This window comes from Charadrius vociferus, unplaced genomic scaffold (assembly GCF_000708025.1).
Source record: "Charadrius vociferus isolate BGI_N301 unplaced genomic scaffold, ASM70802v2 scaffold600, whole genome shotgun sequence".
In the NCBI taxonomy this organism is placed as follows: Eukaryota; Metazoa; Chordata; class Aves; order Charadriiformes; family Charadriidae; genus Charadrius; species Charadrius vociferus.
The window spans coordinates 157,797-172,588 of record NW_009646404.1 but is presented as its reverse complement, the minus strand read 5'-3'; positions in this window follow the sequence as shown (position 1 = coordinate 172,588).

Sequence of the window (14,792 nt, the reverse complement as noted above, 5' to 3'; positions counted from 1 at the left end):
TGGGCGGGGACGGTGGGGCTCTGGCCACTCACCCTGATGCACTGTAGTCCCTGCGCAGGAGGTGCCACGGGGTCAGGAATCGTTCAGAAATGCCCCCCCTAAAACTCCTGCAGAGGCTCAGGGACAGGCATCAAGCTGTATCTTGCTGCACAAGACCTCTGGAAATAAAGTTTTAAAAAGATTATGCTGAGCTGTGCCGGTGTCTTCTGTGTGGCTGCTATTGCACACCAATGGGGTGGGCTGGGGAGGGGACATAGTCCCACATAGCTGCTTTTGTGACCTTTTCCCTTCTTTGTGTCTCTCTCAGATTGTTAAAAATCCAGAAACCTGGATGCCCCCAGGATGGCCGGTGCTGGGAGAATGTCCTTGAAAACTCAGGCGAGCACCTGACATGGGTCCGCTCCCCAGCATGCCACTGGTGTTTCCTCAGGGAAGTGTTTCTAAGTGAGCTCCCAATGTTTGCAGGTAACACCAAGAGCATTTGGGCAGTAGTGTGGCCATGTCTGCTTGCTCCAAGGACGATGACAAGATCCCACACACTGCCAGAGCTGCAGAAATACCTCTAGGGCAGCACCAAGTCAAATGAGGCAATTGCCAGAGCAAGAGGGTGATGGAGATCCAGCTTTGTTGCCAAGTATGAAATGAAGTTTTCACCCCAGTCTCAGTTAAATAAAGTTTTTATTTCTAACCTCATTTTTGTTTTGAAAATCCAAAGCATTGTGGTTCCTGTGCCCTGGGCCTCCAGGGTTTCAAGGGCTTTCCAAAATTTTTATTTACTCCTTTTTCTTTTATACCAAAATTAGGAGGACAGATGGGAAAGAACAAAAATAGGGGAAAAAAAAAAAAAAAAGCAGCTCCAAAAGAAAGAAATTAAACCTTCTCTGCCTTTGCGTAGGTCTGGAGACGCAGGACAGCAGCAGAGCTGATTTGCGATTACACTTTTCATCCTGACATCCATCCTTGGAATGTTTTATAACCTGTAACAGGGAAAGCCATGCTTTTCCCTGAAAAGGCCCCATCCTTCCCCATTCCCTCCCCATCCATCCCAGCTGGTCCCACACCACAGAGCCCAGGTGGGACGCATGCTGCCAGGGCCATGGGGCACCTGGAGGCTATAAATGTGGGGAGGGTGCAGAGGGCTGTCCTGGTTTGGGGAGCAGGAGCTGGCTGGTAAGAGTCAGGGGCTGCTGCCAGGGAGGTTGGGCATCCTTTGTGCTGCTTTTGTGGGGGCTGTAGGGGCGGCGTGTTGTCTGGGGACTGGGCAGTGTGGTGGTGCGCAGCAGTGCCCAGGGAGTGTCGGTGGGTGTTGGTGCATCCTGAACTTTCCAGTGTTTGTGCCTGGGGTCTCCAAAAGGAGCTTTATCTGTCCCATGGTGCGGTCCTGCGTCTCCTTGGGTGTTTGGGTGCTCGCCCTAAGGCTGCTTTGGTGCTCGGTGGGGATCCAGTGGCTCTGTGGGAGGGGGGCAGCAAGCAGGACTGTGCTGTCCCTGTGGGACACGGTCATGCTTCCCGGTGAAACGAGCCGCAGTGTAGACAGCATCGCCTGCAAACCTCTGCCTCATCCTGTGCTTGAGGATGTCTGGGGCCTTGATGCTTCTTGCCGCGGGGTGCACTGTGGTGGCCTCCCTTCTCAGCCAGCACAGAGTATAGCTCTGGGGAGGGATGTGCGTGTCCCCTCTCAGTGTTCTGCCTTCCCGCGAAGCCCCCCGACACCGCATGCAGACCTTGAGCAGCACCCGGGGCTGCCGATTCCGCTGGCTTCTGCTCTAGCTTCAGTCTTGACATGATCTCAAATACACAGAATAAACTCATGCCATATTCCCCAACAGACAAGAAAATGCCCATGCTGAGGAAGAGGCCACTGTAATTGCAACCAGGTGCCCGGTGGTGGCTTCCAAGTCATGTAGAGTGTGGACTGGATCCCACATGTGGGTGCAAATAAGCACCATCAGGTGTAGGCAGCTCTGGGGTATGCAAATGTAACAAAGAAAACAGCGTACGCAGTGCTTGTGTCTAATCCCGGAGCGAGCTGGGCTGCCTTGGTTCATCTGTGGTCTGATGCTGGGTGAGGTTCTTCACTGGTTTAACTGGAGTTGGGGTGGATTGAGCACAGCTCGTGTGCTCAGCCCCTCTGGAAGCCTGTGAGCAGGCAGCGAGATGCTTTTAGGAAAATAGTTACTTACTGAAATAATTAACCAAATGATTTATCTGTGAGCAGCCTGCTGAGGTTAGTGCCTGTCCGAACTAGGACAGGGCATGGTGCTGGCGTGTCCCCACTGCGAGGGTGTCTCTGGGGGTCCTGCCGCAGGTGAGGGCTGGATCCCCCAGCCCTGGTCCCCATACTGCCACCACTCTGAGTCCCTCCTGCTGCCTCCAAACCCTGTGGCTTCCGAGAGCAGATGTGAAGGACATGCAAGTGGTGTGGCTGCTGGAAGGAAAACAGCTCTGCTGAGTTTATTTGCATTTCTTGGTACAAAAAAAAAGTATTCTTTGGGCCATTTTGAAAATGCAAGCTGCTTCTCTGTTCAGATTTTAAATCTTGCCCATGCATTCAAACAGATGTGGTTTCCAAACGAGGAGGGACGCCAGTCTCGGCCTCCTCCTGTGCAGGTTTAACTCAACAGCATCCTTTCCCCACTCCGAGAGCTGAGATTATGGCCGTGTGCGTGGGTCAGATCCTGTCTGGAGGCAGCGTGGCCCCACAGAGCCACCCCATCGGGCTGTGCACCCTCGTACAGGCTGAGCGCTTCCCTCAGCTAATGTGAGAGCTCTGGTTTTTCCTTTGATTAGAAACAGCAACACATTGCCTTGCATAATTAATCAATTTATATCAATAGAAAGAATAAATTGGTGCCTTTCTGGCAAGCCCTCCCCTGGCGGGAGGCAAGCCCCAGGCCTTAACCGTGTACCCCCCCCATTGCTTCCCGTGGGTGTGGGGTAGAGGGAGACACGTGGGACAGGGCACTGCCACCACTGGTCCTTCCCCAGGGGCCACAGACACACCAAGCGGGCGGGAGGAGAAGGGGTACGGCCATGGCTCTGAGCAACGCTGCAGCTTATTACATGAGGGCCAATGTTAGAGGTGAGCAACAGTGCTAGAAGGTCTGATTCAGCCGTGTTTCTCCCAATTTACCGTCGCTAGTGAGGGGTGGGCACAGCCCACGGTCAGATGATGAAGCTGATGCTCCCTGTGCCTGGGCAGGAGCAGGCTGGCACGGCCATGCCGGCTTTGCCCCAGCGCTGGCATCCACGCAGGCAGCTGCTGTCTCCAACCATGCCCGAAAGTCAAGAGGGGGAGAATTTTTCACTTTTTTTTTTTTTTTCTTTTTCCTTTTGCTGTGAGTGCAAACTTCTATCTGACGACAGGGGCTGATTGCTGGAGAGGCACCCTACGGCAGCTGCAGCACACTGCCGGCAGATGCCAGCGGGAAAGAAAGTGCGAGGGATGGAGGGCAGCGGGGGAGAGGCCGGGAAACTGGGAAATGCTTCTGGTGGGGATGGGAAAGGGACGTGTGCAACAGCCAGCCTTTAATTAAGGGTCTTTAAAGCGTTTTCCCAGCTGGTTAACATTGCCTTACCATATTGGAGTGGTTTAGAAGCAATGTTCCTTGGGAATGACTCCCTTCCTGTCGGCCCTGTGCGCGGGTGACGGGTCCCCACCCCACTGCTCCCGGTCCCCCACGCCTTCCCAAAAATAGGGCAGAGAAAAACGAGGCTATACCTGGGTGGAAAAGATGGGGACCCCTCCGCAGTCACAGAGGGGCAAGGTGAAGCAGCCTGTTTCTCTGACCCGGTTGCAGCACCCCAGTATCTTTAACGCAGCTTCTGCAGCACCCGGAGTGGTTTGTGGGGGAAGCGTGCTGAGGGAGACAACGTGTGCTCGCACCCAGCACAAAAATGCTGGATTGGGAGTGCCGGGTCTGACTCTGGGGTGGATATAGGTGCCAGGAGCCAGTCCTGGGGCTGTGGCTGGGTTTTGGGGAGGTCTGGGGACAGGTACAGGAGGTCAAAGCTACACCTGAAGCACAGGAGCTCCTGTCTGGCAAGGTGGGCATGGTGAAGATATGTGTATAGTGTCTCCATGGAAGTGGGCAAACCCCGCTGCTCTGTGCTGTACCTGTGGCTGCACTGATGCTTTTTGTATTGTCTCTAGTAAAAAAAAAAAAAAAAAAACCAAAACACGTGAAACCATCTGAGTTGGAGAAGGGTTGGTCTGGAGTGACCTTTGCGTGCGTGGGGCTGAGCTGGTGCTGTGGAGCTGCTTCACAGCCAGCTAAGGGTGGGAGCAACCTCTGAAGACACTTGCTCCCCCTGGGGTACTTGTTTGTGCCTGGCTGCTTTCGGTTCGGTGCTGTGGAGCTGTGTTTGCTGTGGGACATGTCATATCTCAGATGTCTCTCACCTGCGCCTCGGTGCTGGGCAGGACTGGGTTGCCTTTAGGTCTGTCTTCAGCTCTGCCTTCACAGCAGGTTTTACATATGGTGATACAGCCCTATGTTCCAGTCCATCTTGAAAGGTTTCTGCCCTGATCTTGCTCTAGTTGCAGGGGGTAGAAGGTACTGTGGGGGCTCTTTCTGCTGCAATTCTCATGCTCTTCCTCCTGTGGGGTGCTGCATCCCCCAGTACAGGCAACCGTGTTGTCCAGCTTCATCCACTCACCCAAATCCTCCTGGAGCCTTTCCTTCCTCCATCCCACACATCACCACCGAAACTGTCTGTGCAAAATCCTCTTGGAGGTGGGAGCAGAGATACCACCTGACTACGAGGACGGTATGGGTGTGTGCTGTGATGTGCCATCCCTGCAATGCCCGGAGATTTATTAGTGTAATGAAAGGGAGGAAAGTGCCCCATGAATCACAGTCGCACAGGGGTACTGTGATGCTCTGTAAATAATGCAGGGAGCTGCTATTAGTGGGGTGGTCTGCTCCAGTGGGCGCTGGGAGGGTGCCTCTTGCATTAGGTTTAAGCTTCTGGCAGTGGGGGACAGGGGTGCGTCCTTCCTTGCCGAGGCCAGAGCTGCCCGTTGTTTGCAGATGGAGGTTATTCCCTCCGCTGCCCCGCGGGCTGGGCTTTCCCAGCGTTTCCAGGCTCAGCAGAAATCTGTGGGTGCCAAACCCTCCTGCGGAGCATGCTGCGTGCGGAGCCGCCTGCGTTTAAAAAGCAGTTTTGTGTGTTTCTCTGTAACCCTAAACCTTTCCCTAGAAATGAGTGCAAACTGACAGTTGTCCCCTGTCTGGGGTTTTTCTCCTCCTGCCAAGGTTTCAGCCGCCAGCTGCATTTGCAGAGGAGGAGGTGATGCAAACCCGGCTGTGAGTGGGCTGAGGGCCTTTTGCTCAATGGGAAAAATCCCCCTTTTCCAGAACCCCCCGCCCCAACTGCTGGAGCAGGCAGAGTCTGCTCTCCTGGTCCCTTTGTCAAAATCGGGGCTGAGTGACGGCACGGCTGAGCATCATCCTCCTCCTCTTCCTCTCCACACCCCGGCCTCGCCGCAGTGCTCCCAGCTTGAGGTTCCCCACTCTGTCAACTCCAATGACATGGTTAGTGCTGGGGCTCCCTCCGCTTCCACAGCGCTCTTTTATCTTTGGAAAAAATCATAATAAAAACTAAAAGGCAGCTTTAATAGTGTAATATTAGAGAGGGCTGGAAGGGAAGTGTTGGGAGAAAAAGTCTCCTGCCTGGGGCTGGGACTGCAGCACAGCCGGGGGTCCCAAGCATGGACCCACAGCTGCCACTCAGGAATGCAGAGGTAGGGAGGAAAAAACCCATAAAATCAGCATTTTCTGGGCTTGGCTGATGTGTGCCAATGCACAGGCAGGGGGACGACAGACTTACCCCAAGGCTGGCACAGCAGATACTCCTATTGCCTTTAGGAGAGGTATTGGGGTGATTTAGACGTGTCTGAGCTAAAGGTCAGTCGTGTACCTGCTTGCAGAGGATGGGATCCTGGTGCAGTCTGCCCAGGGACTGGTGCCCATTTGCAAGCAAGGACGGTGCACAACCAGGCAGCAAAATGTAGTCACAGGCTGAAGCGCTGACCAGAGCAAGCGCCTGTAGCCGGCAGAAAATGCTCCAAGTCCGGAGAGGCTTTGCAATAATTTCCACATTCCGTAATTTTTCTCAAGAGGGGAAGAGAGGCAAGCCTGAAATAATTACCCACACAAGCAGTCATTGAAATGTTCTTTACTGCGAGCACTGATCACTTACTGTATTTAACAAGACAATTTTGGCTCTCGGCACATAAAAGCAAGCAATGATTAAAGCTCTTGTTTTCAGGATCCATGAGCCAAAGCACAAAAGTCTATCGCTAGATCCAAGTCTGAGCTTGGCAACCAGCTCCTACCCAGGGAGCAGGCCAAGGTGAAGTGGCTTCACTCAGTATCGGTGGGGTTTGGTTTGCTGCAGCACAGTGGGTGCTGGTCCCTCCACACTACTGATGCTGTGGGCATCAGTAGCGGGGCAGCGGGGACATGTACCTTCATTCCTGGAAGTGAGTTGGGGTGTTTTACAGGAGGTGGAAGATGTTGCAGCTCCTTGGGGTTGTGAAAGGTTCCTTGGTGGTGGAAAGGGGCAGGTGCTGAGCTTGAGAGTGGATTGGGAAATAGGGCCAGTGGATGTCTGCTGCTGTCTCCTTCTGTGTCCACGGAGCAAGAGTGGCTATTTGGGGGGAGCCTGGGAAGGCAAAAGGCCCCAGTGTGCTAAGGCAGCTGTGGAAAGCGGGGAACTGGCTGGAGGCAGAGCCATCCGATGGCTTATGCTGCCTGGAGTCGGGGATCCCACTTTGGCCTCCAGGGTTTCTCAGGCTGTGCTCACCCCCTTTGGGGCAGCAAGCAACTAAATTGGAAGGAGCCATCCCCTGGTGAGAGGCTGTCAGGGTATCGCACTCGCCCCGGGGTAAAAATTAGCAGAGCTGATGAAAGCACCCTTCTGTGCTGTGCTGTGTACCGCCCTGCTCAGAAATGCTGCCCTGAGATGAACTGGGATCAGCACGGCCAGAGCTCGCAGCATCGCTGGAGACGTCACTGTCCTGTCGCTCCTGTTACGCAGCAGTGGGGGGATGCTGCAAGGTGCAGGGCCCTTGTGGTACCAGAGGGTCTGAGGACGCTGCAGGTACTACCAAAGGTACTGCAGCTGCTGTGTGTGCAGCGTCACCCAGGCAGGCAGCAGGAGGGGGACTGTCCATAAAATCCACTCCTGATCTGCAGGTTTGCACAACTTGACTGCTTCCTCGTAACCTGCTCCAGTCCCTGATCAGGCACCTTTTCTGAGACTGGCTTTGTGGCTGAGACATGAGTTTGATGCGGGATTATCTCCTTCAGGAAGTGATCTTTTTGCAGCAAAGCCAGGAGGAGTTGCCTGTGAGTGCCCATTGGGAGAGTCCCATATTTACCATGTGGTGCTGAGGGTCTCTCCTAAAACCAGGCTGTGTTTAAGATGCACGGCATCCTGTGGTGATGGGCAGCTGTACAAAACCCAGAGGAGTGTCTGCTGCAGCACATGCCCTTCTGAGGGTCTTTATTTAACCCTGAGACTCTTAAGGCTGCTGAGATCAGTGGTATGATGTCTTGGGGTGAGTATTCCATGGAGTCTGCTGGTGTCATGTCATGGTTCTGCACTGGGGAGCTGGCAGTAGCGGGATAAGCTCTGCTTGGCGTGGCCAGGCAGCTCCAGCAATGCTGGTGGCAGTAGGAGCTGGGCATGAATTCGAGCCTAAGACACTGGCTTCTTGCTAGCATAAATCAACCTCGTTTGGTTCAGCACAGCTGCATGATTGAGACCAGGTCAAGATCTGGTTCAGATCTTCCCACTTTGCTTGTTAAGCTCCTGTCCTTGAGGATGGTGTCGGTTCACCTTTGAGCTAAGATAAATGAGTCCCAGTGTAGCAACACTAAATCTATCCAACCTAGTGCTTGGCTTTGCCGGGTCTGTCTCCTTGCTGCAGGACAGGGAGGGCTTCCAGGGAAATACTTGGGACAGCTGAGAGAGACAGTTCTGCATGGACAGCATTATGCAGAGTCCCCTGTTGCCTTTTCCCTGGAAAAAGTGCAAGAATTCAGACATTGAATAAATTCCACAGACATTAACTATGCTAATCAAGCAACTGCTTATACACAGGGCTGTTATGTACTGCCTTCCTCTTCTCCCCAAGGGTGCTCAAATCAAACGAAAAAAAAAGATCCTTGCAGAGAGCTTTTATTCTAGCAGTGGCCTCCTGGCTCTCCTGGAGCGCGTGGTGCCAAGGATGCGGTGGGGATCCATCTCCTGGTGTGACTGTGTGTCCCTCGGGTGCCTCTGCTCCAGCTCAGATGCAGTCAAGCAGTTGCTTTCTGTCTGTCACTGCCCTTCTGGCATTAACTGGGAGCATCCCATGGTGGATACGGGGCTGCATCCCGTGTCCCCATGGATGTCCCCACAGCACTGGCCATCCTGTCTGGGAGCCCTGTGCCAGCCCAGGGCACAGCTGCCAGCGGGACCCACCTGGGAGCTGTACTGGTTCTCTTGGCTTTGTTTTGGATGACAAAGAGCATTTCGTGAGGGGCTCTGTCAGCCCTGTGCTGCTGGTGCAATCCAGCCAGCCCTGGAGGGGATGTGCGTTTGGCCCTGGCAGATGGGCAGCCTTTGGCCATGTCCTCTGCTCTCTTGGATGAGTTGTGCTTGTTGGAATTATTTATTGTACTGATCAATAAATACTATAGGCAGCGGGCTGTATTTCATGAACAAAATTCTATACGCATGCCTACTACTATATTTCAAGAGCATAAATTACACCAGGGCATCAGCAGAAATTAAAACCAAACAGATATGACTTAGAACAATTTACACCCAGAATTTCTCAGCGCAGGGGGGAAGGAAGGAAGGAAGGAAAGAACAGCTCAGCTTCAGACAACGCTCCTGGGCTGTGCCTCTCACTTAATCGGTCCTTTCTCCTGCCTTTCCCCAGGTGCGAAGTTGGCTGCCCAGCCTGGTCCGAGGGCAGTCAGTGCTCTGGCTTTGCTCCTGCCTCCAGCCGAGGCAATATTGGCCGTTTCCCACCAGCACGGGCAAGCCACCTGCTTTCCCCGCAGCCCCTCGCGCGTGGGGATCGTGGTCCCAGGCCAGCTGCTGCCACGTGCAGTTCGAGAGCTGCCTTTGGCATGTCCCGCCTGCCATCGGCCCGTCCCGGCGGTGGCACACCGGCGTTTATTTTGCTAGCGAGCGTATAATCCAGCAGCATGTGCTGCAGTCGCTAGGTTGTTTGTTTTCCTTCAAAATGCAATATAGATCTAATTATATGAAAACAAACTATAATAAAGAGAGGGGTTATTCAGTGCAACCCCCAAAGCACAGGCTGCGAGCTCTCGATTCCCCTTCCCTCTGGTAGCGTTTAAGCATTTCCTCCGCATCGGTGACGCAGACGTTCTTCATAAATCAGCGGAGGTAGGAGCACATTTGCTGCCCCGTCTTTGAAGAGGCGTCAGATCTCCGAACAGAGGCTTCTTGCTGGGTGATCCTCCGGGGCTGGTTCTCATTTCCTTGTAGGAGGTGGGTCTGGAGCCCATTTTGTGCATTTGGGAAGGCTTCGGGGGGGAAGGGGAAGGAAAAGGAATGACTTTGCTTCGTTGACAAAAAAAAAAAAGCCTTGACACCACGAGCACTGTGCACCATTAACATCCTACTGACACAATTATTTACCAGAAGACACAGATATTGATTTGGCAGTAACCACACACGCCACAGCAGGGCTGAGGCTGATGCTGAAAGGCTCCATAAGCATAACCTGGGCTCACCGCTAGCTTTGGCTTGGGCCTGATCCTGCCCAGGTGCTCAGCGGGCCTGACCCTTGCTGGGTTGGGCTCACGTTAGTTTAGGTACTGCTGTGGCTTTTGCCCTCTGGTGTCACTGCCAGGTTTGCTGTATGCCCAGACCCTACGAGGAGGGCAATGGCACTGAGGGCCATGCTGGAGGCAGTGGGGAGCAGCTGGTGGTGGTGAGAGATGTGAGCTGGCTCTGCTCCCCATCGACTGCTGGCAGGTACGTCTCATAGAATCATCTAGGTTGGAAGGACCTTTAAGATCATCGAGTCCAACTATCAACCTAACATTGCCAAGACCATCACTAAACCATGTCCCTAAGCACCATGTCTGCCCATCTTTTAAATACTTCCAGGGATGGTGATTTAACTGCTTCCCTGGGCAGCCTGTTCCCATGTTTGATAACCCTTTCAGTGAAGAAACTTTTCCTAATATCCAATCTAAATATCCCCTGCTGTAACTTGAGGCCGTTTCCTCTTGCACCACTGCTTCTTCCTTGGGAGAAGAGACCGACCTCCACTTCTCTACAACCTCCTTCTTTTGTCTCCTAAGCTCTACATTTGGCCTTCAGAGACCTTTGTGAAATGTCAGCCCCTGTTATGGATCTTTGCTAGGAATTGCGTGCGTGGTCCCTTGGAAGAGGGGATGGTGAAGGACGGAGGGAACATGGAATGCCTGTTGGTCCCCCAATGGGCAGTTGCTGCTCTCTGCTGTGAGGTCCCTGTGGTGCTGGGAGGGCTCGGGCAGGGTCCCGCAGGGCCTGGAGGGTCCTCATGGCTGGTGCAGCTGGCATTGGGGCTGGCGGGGGCCCTGCACTGTGTCTGTGCTGTAGTAAGGTGTTCCTTGCTGTGGTTGCTGCTGTCAGCCCTCGGGAAGAGCCTTTGGGTGCACCCAGCCTTTGGCTATACGAACTCCCAGGTAGATGGGGATGAACGGTGGCACCGGAAAAGGGCGGCACCTGTGGCTGAAGGGGATTGCATCTTCCCTTGTGCGTTTTAACAGTAGAAAAACTACCTAGGTGTGGCATTGAAACTCCCCCAGCTTCTGGGGGCGAGCTGCAAGGGAGGTCAATGAGGGAGGTCTCCTGTTCAGCTCTGCCCAATTCTGACTGTCTTGGAGCAAGGGTGTTAATGCACGACGGCTGCATGGTGGCACAAGGCACCCATCTCTGTACCCAACCACTCTCGTACCCCTCCTAAATCTCTCCTGCGCATGCATTAACTGGGAAGGGCTATCAGAGATGCATCCCCTGCACAAGCTGAAGCTCTACGTTAGGGCCAGGTTGTCTAAAAATGAGCGTAAGAGGCTTTTCCTGCTAGCCCGTCACCTCTGTGGCAGCCTCAGAATGTGCCAGGCTTCCGAGGAGCTGGGCACTAAGGACAGACACCTTTTGGAGTTCCCCTGGGAGAAACCTTCACCTGAGAAGGGCTCGGGTGCTGCCCCAGGAGAGTGGGTGCCCCGGGAGAGCGTCGCCGGGACTGTCACAGTCATACAGGCAACCGCAGCAGGAAGAAACTTCCTGGAAGAATTTTAAGGAATTTATCTGGCAGTTTTTTAAAGGTAATTGTAACACGAAGGTTGAGCTGGAACATTTCTGCCTCGCTGGGTCGTTTCCATCGAGGAGCTGGCAGCAGACAAGCTGCTGAGTGAGGAGTCGGCGTTGCCATATGGAGCTCTGCTCTGGCTGCTTGCTAAAGAAAAAATCATACAGGGCCAGGACTTGGCAGCCCTTCTCCACAGAGACCACTTGTGTGAATAAATGTTACTCATCGGCGTTACTCAGTGCTACAGGATCTGGCCCGCATTCATAGAGAAGAACTGCATTTTGGCCTGGGTTCAGCAAAGCACTCACATATGTGCTCAGTGCAAAGCACACGAGTGGTCCCGGTGACTCCCTGGGAGAAATTTTTTGCTTAAACACACTCTTTGCTGGATCTGTGCTGTCATCTGACTTGACTTTTGTGCCTTGAATCTCCCTTGGCTTTCCCGGTGCAGGCAGCCTCTGTGTTGGTGGAGCCTGCGCTCCTTCTGCATCTCCATCGAGTTTGGCTGAGACAGGAGCCTTATATTTTATAAGGGGATCTTGGGATTTGCTGAAGGAGGCTGGCAGGGCTACATCTTATTTCTATTGTTGAGAGCTGGGAAGAGGGAGGGAGAAATGCACTGAAATTGGAACACTGGGCATTTAAGAATGATAAAGAAAAAAACCAAAACAGCCAAAACCATTTTTGTGTGTTATACGTTAATAGTCTGTGGGAGTTTGTAGCCACCAGGTCCTCCAGAATCTGAGCGCAGAAGATGAGACGAACAAAGCGTGATGTGCAGGTAATGAAGTCAGCCCCGTTGGTATTAGATGGGAGATGCTTTGGAAGTGAATCAGACTTGGAGGCTGGAAGTCACAAACCCATCGCGCACATCCCAGCCCGGTTCTCCGCAGGCTCCCTGCTGCCTCTTTGGAACCATGGATTTATCCATGAGACACAAGATCCCGAGTTAGACGGGCTTTCATCTGTGTGGCGATGGCTGCTCCTCTGTTTCTGCACTCATCTTTAATCTAACTCAACCGACTTCAGCAGAGTTACATCAGGGACATATTTGGCCTCCAGTATTTACACATGCAAGTGCCAATTTCCCCTTTCGTTTCATAAACGGGTAGTTAAATACATTAGCAAGCCACGTGAATCAGGACAGCGATCATATAGGCGAGCTCCAGAAAGGAAATACTAATGTATAGCAAGACAAGAACAAATTCAAAAGAATAGAAGAAACTCTTGTTAGATACGAAGCCCGTTGCCAAGCCAGTGAATCTGGATGTAGTTAGAGAGGTGTACAGTACATAGAAGTCGTCTGTAATATTTTATTCTAGGGATATATATTTCCGGGACAAGTTGTTAGATTGACCTCTAGCGTTCATTTTCTTTAGGCAAAATTTCTTGATAAGGTCCTGTTTTGATCGAGTCTCATACCTTTGCACTCCGGACAGGCTTTGGGGGGAGGTTTTGTTTTTCTAATGGATAAAAACTGAAAATGTCAGTGTCAGTCTGCAGGAATTTTCTAATGAGCTGGCTGACAGGCAGCCAGGCGTACCGTGGAAATGTTGACACATGATTACCTAGGAAGGGGCTGGATGAGGTCCTGGCTCTCGGAGGCAATGGGAGGCTTGCCACCACCGTGCCGGGGCCAAGCGCTCAGCCAGGAGATCAAAGGTATATTTTTGCTGGAAAGTTTAGTTTGGATGGGTCGTTTGGATTTCACTGGTGCTCTGTTCACTGAATTCTGTGGTGGGGGAAAAAAATTATTTACTCTAAGATCCCGGTTTTCTCTTACAGCCATTCCCATCTGTCTTTGAGAATTATGTCCCAAGTTTTCCTTCTTATGAACTGCTCATGCAGTTTTAGACTTGGTTGGAAACTGAAGCAACTGAAGGTTGGAACGATTTTCCCCCAGTTTAGTCGCTGGAAGACGCTCATCCCATGTGTCCTAATTGGTATTGTTCAGTATCGTGAGTCTCAAACTGAAATCCAGATATAATTTATTTGGGTTTGGTTTCATTGATTTGAATAGCTAAAAATGTTTGAATGGCAGCCAACCAATGCTAAATATCTTCTTTTTTTCTCCCAAAGCATTCTTCCCCAGTGTCAGGGAGCTGTCACTAAAACTATTTTTAATTGCTGTATTTTTTAATTCATGACGTTTTGTTGGAAAATATTCATCATTTGTTTGCTCATAGAGGGAGGAGGAAATTTTGGTCTTGGGGAAAGTGATGAAAATCCAAGTAATTTCACTGACCTCACTTAAATTATTTTGGAATTATGTGCAGGAGAAGTTATCTTCTATAGTCTAAATGCTCTCATGTCACTTGTAGGCTCCAAAAAGAAGCACTTTCTACCTCTGTAGTTTGAGGCAAGTTAAACAGCAGGCTGAGGGCTTTAAAATCCTGGGTGATGAAAGCCTGATCTTCAAAAAAGCAAGGTAGAGTATCACTGTGCAGACAAAGAGAAGTGAAGGAAAAAGACTTGTGTCAGTGCTTTCAAGCAGTGAATTTCTATATGGACATATTATTCTGAATTTTTGCTATTAGAAAAACACAGAAGGAATAGTTCTGGGATGTGTTTATTTGCAAATTATTCGCTGAAAATATGCCAACTACTTAGTGACTATCCAGAAGGTCTTAGATTTCAGTTGTGGTGTTTATTTTTTTGCTAAAATTCTGCGATGTCCACCTGACGTGAGCTGAATTAAGTATAGAGGCTGGTGCCGATGGCTTGCTTTCCTCTCCGGGTTGTGCCGGTTTGCCTGTGTTGTGTGACGTTTCTGCTCCACCCTTTCGCGAATGTCACAGAAGGGATAAATTAGTGTTGAAATAGTTATGAATTGAGCTTGGCAATGAATGGGCACCCAGGCCTTGCCTTGGGTGAGCAAGGTCGCTGCCTTCCCCCAGCACGGACCGCTGCAGAAATGCCGTGCTTGCTGCATTCGAGCCCTGCAGATACCATTTGCTCCCTGCCCGTGGGGAAGGCTGGGTCTGGTTTTAAGCAGTTTCATGTGAATTCATCAGAGAGAACAGGGAGACTTTGTTGTCTTGAGAGCAGCTGTTGTTTCAAAACACCATCCCTCCTGGACAGCTGGGAAGGACAAAATTTACATGTCCCACATAGCTTTACACCTGAAATAAGGCTTTTTTCTTCTCTGCCAGCAATAGGGCTTTCCTTGTGCAGGAGAGTCGTTGGCATCCCCACCCCAGCACTTGATGCGTGGTCCCATTTGCTTATGCACACATTCAGCATCTGAGCCACCTGCAGGCATGCAAGCACCGCTCATGTCACTGCCGAGGGGATGCACCAGCCTCAGGTCTTGGTGTCTTCCCTGGACCGAAGAAGCCAGAATTAGCACAGATTAGGTGGGAACCAGCTGTGGTTCGTGTTCATTTTAAAATGAAACTCCAGGCTGATGTGTTTTCCTGCGTTGCAGGAGGTCACAGTGCTGCTCAGAGCAAGGAAATCC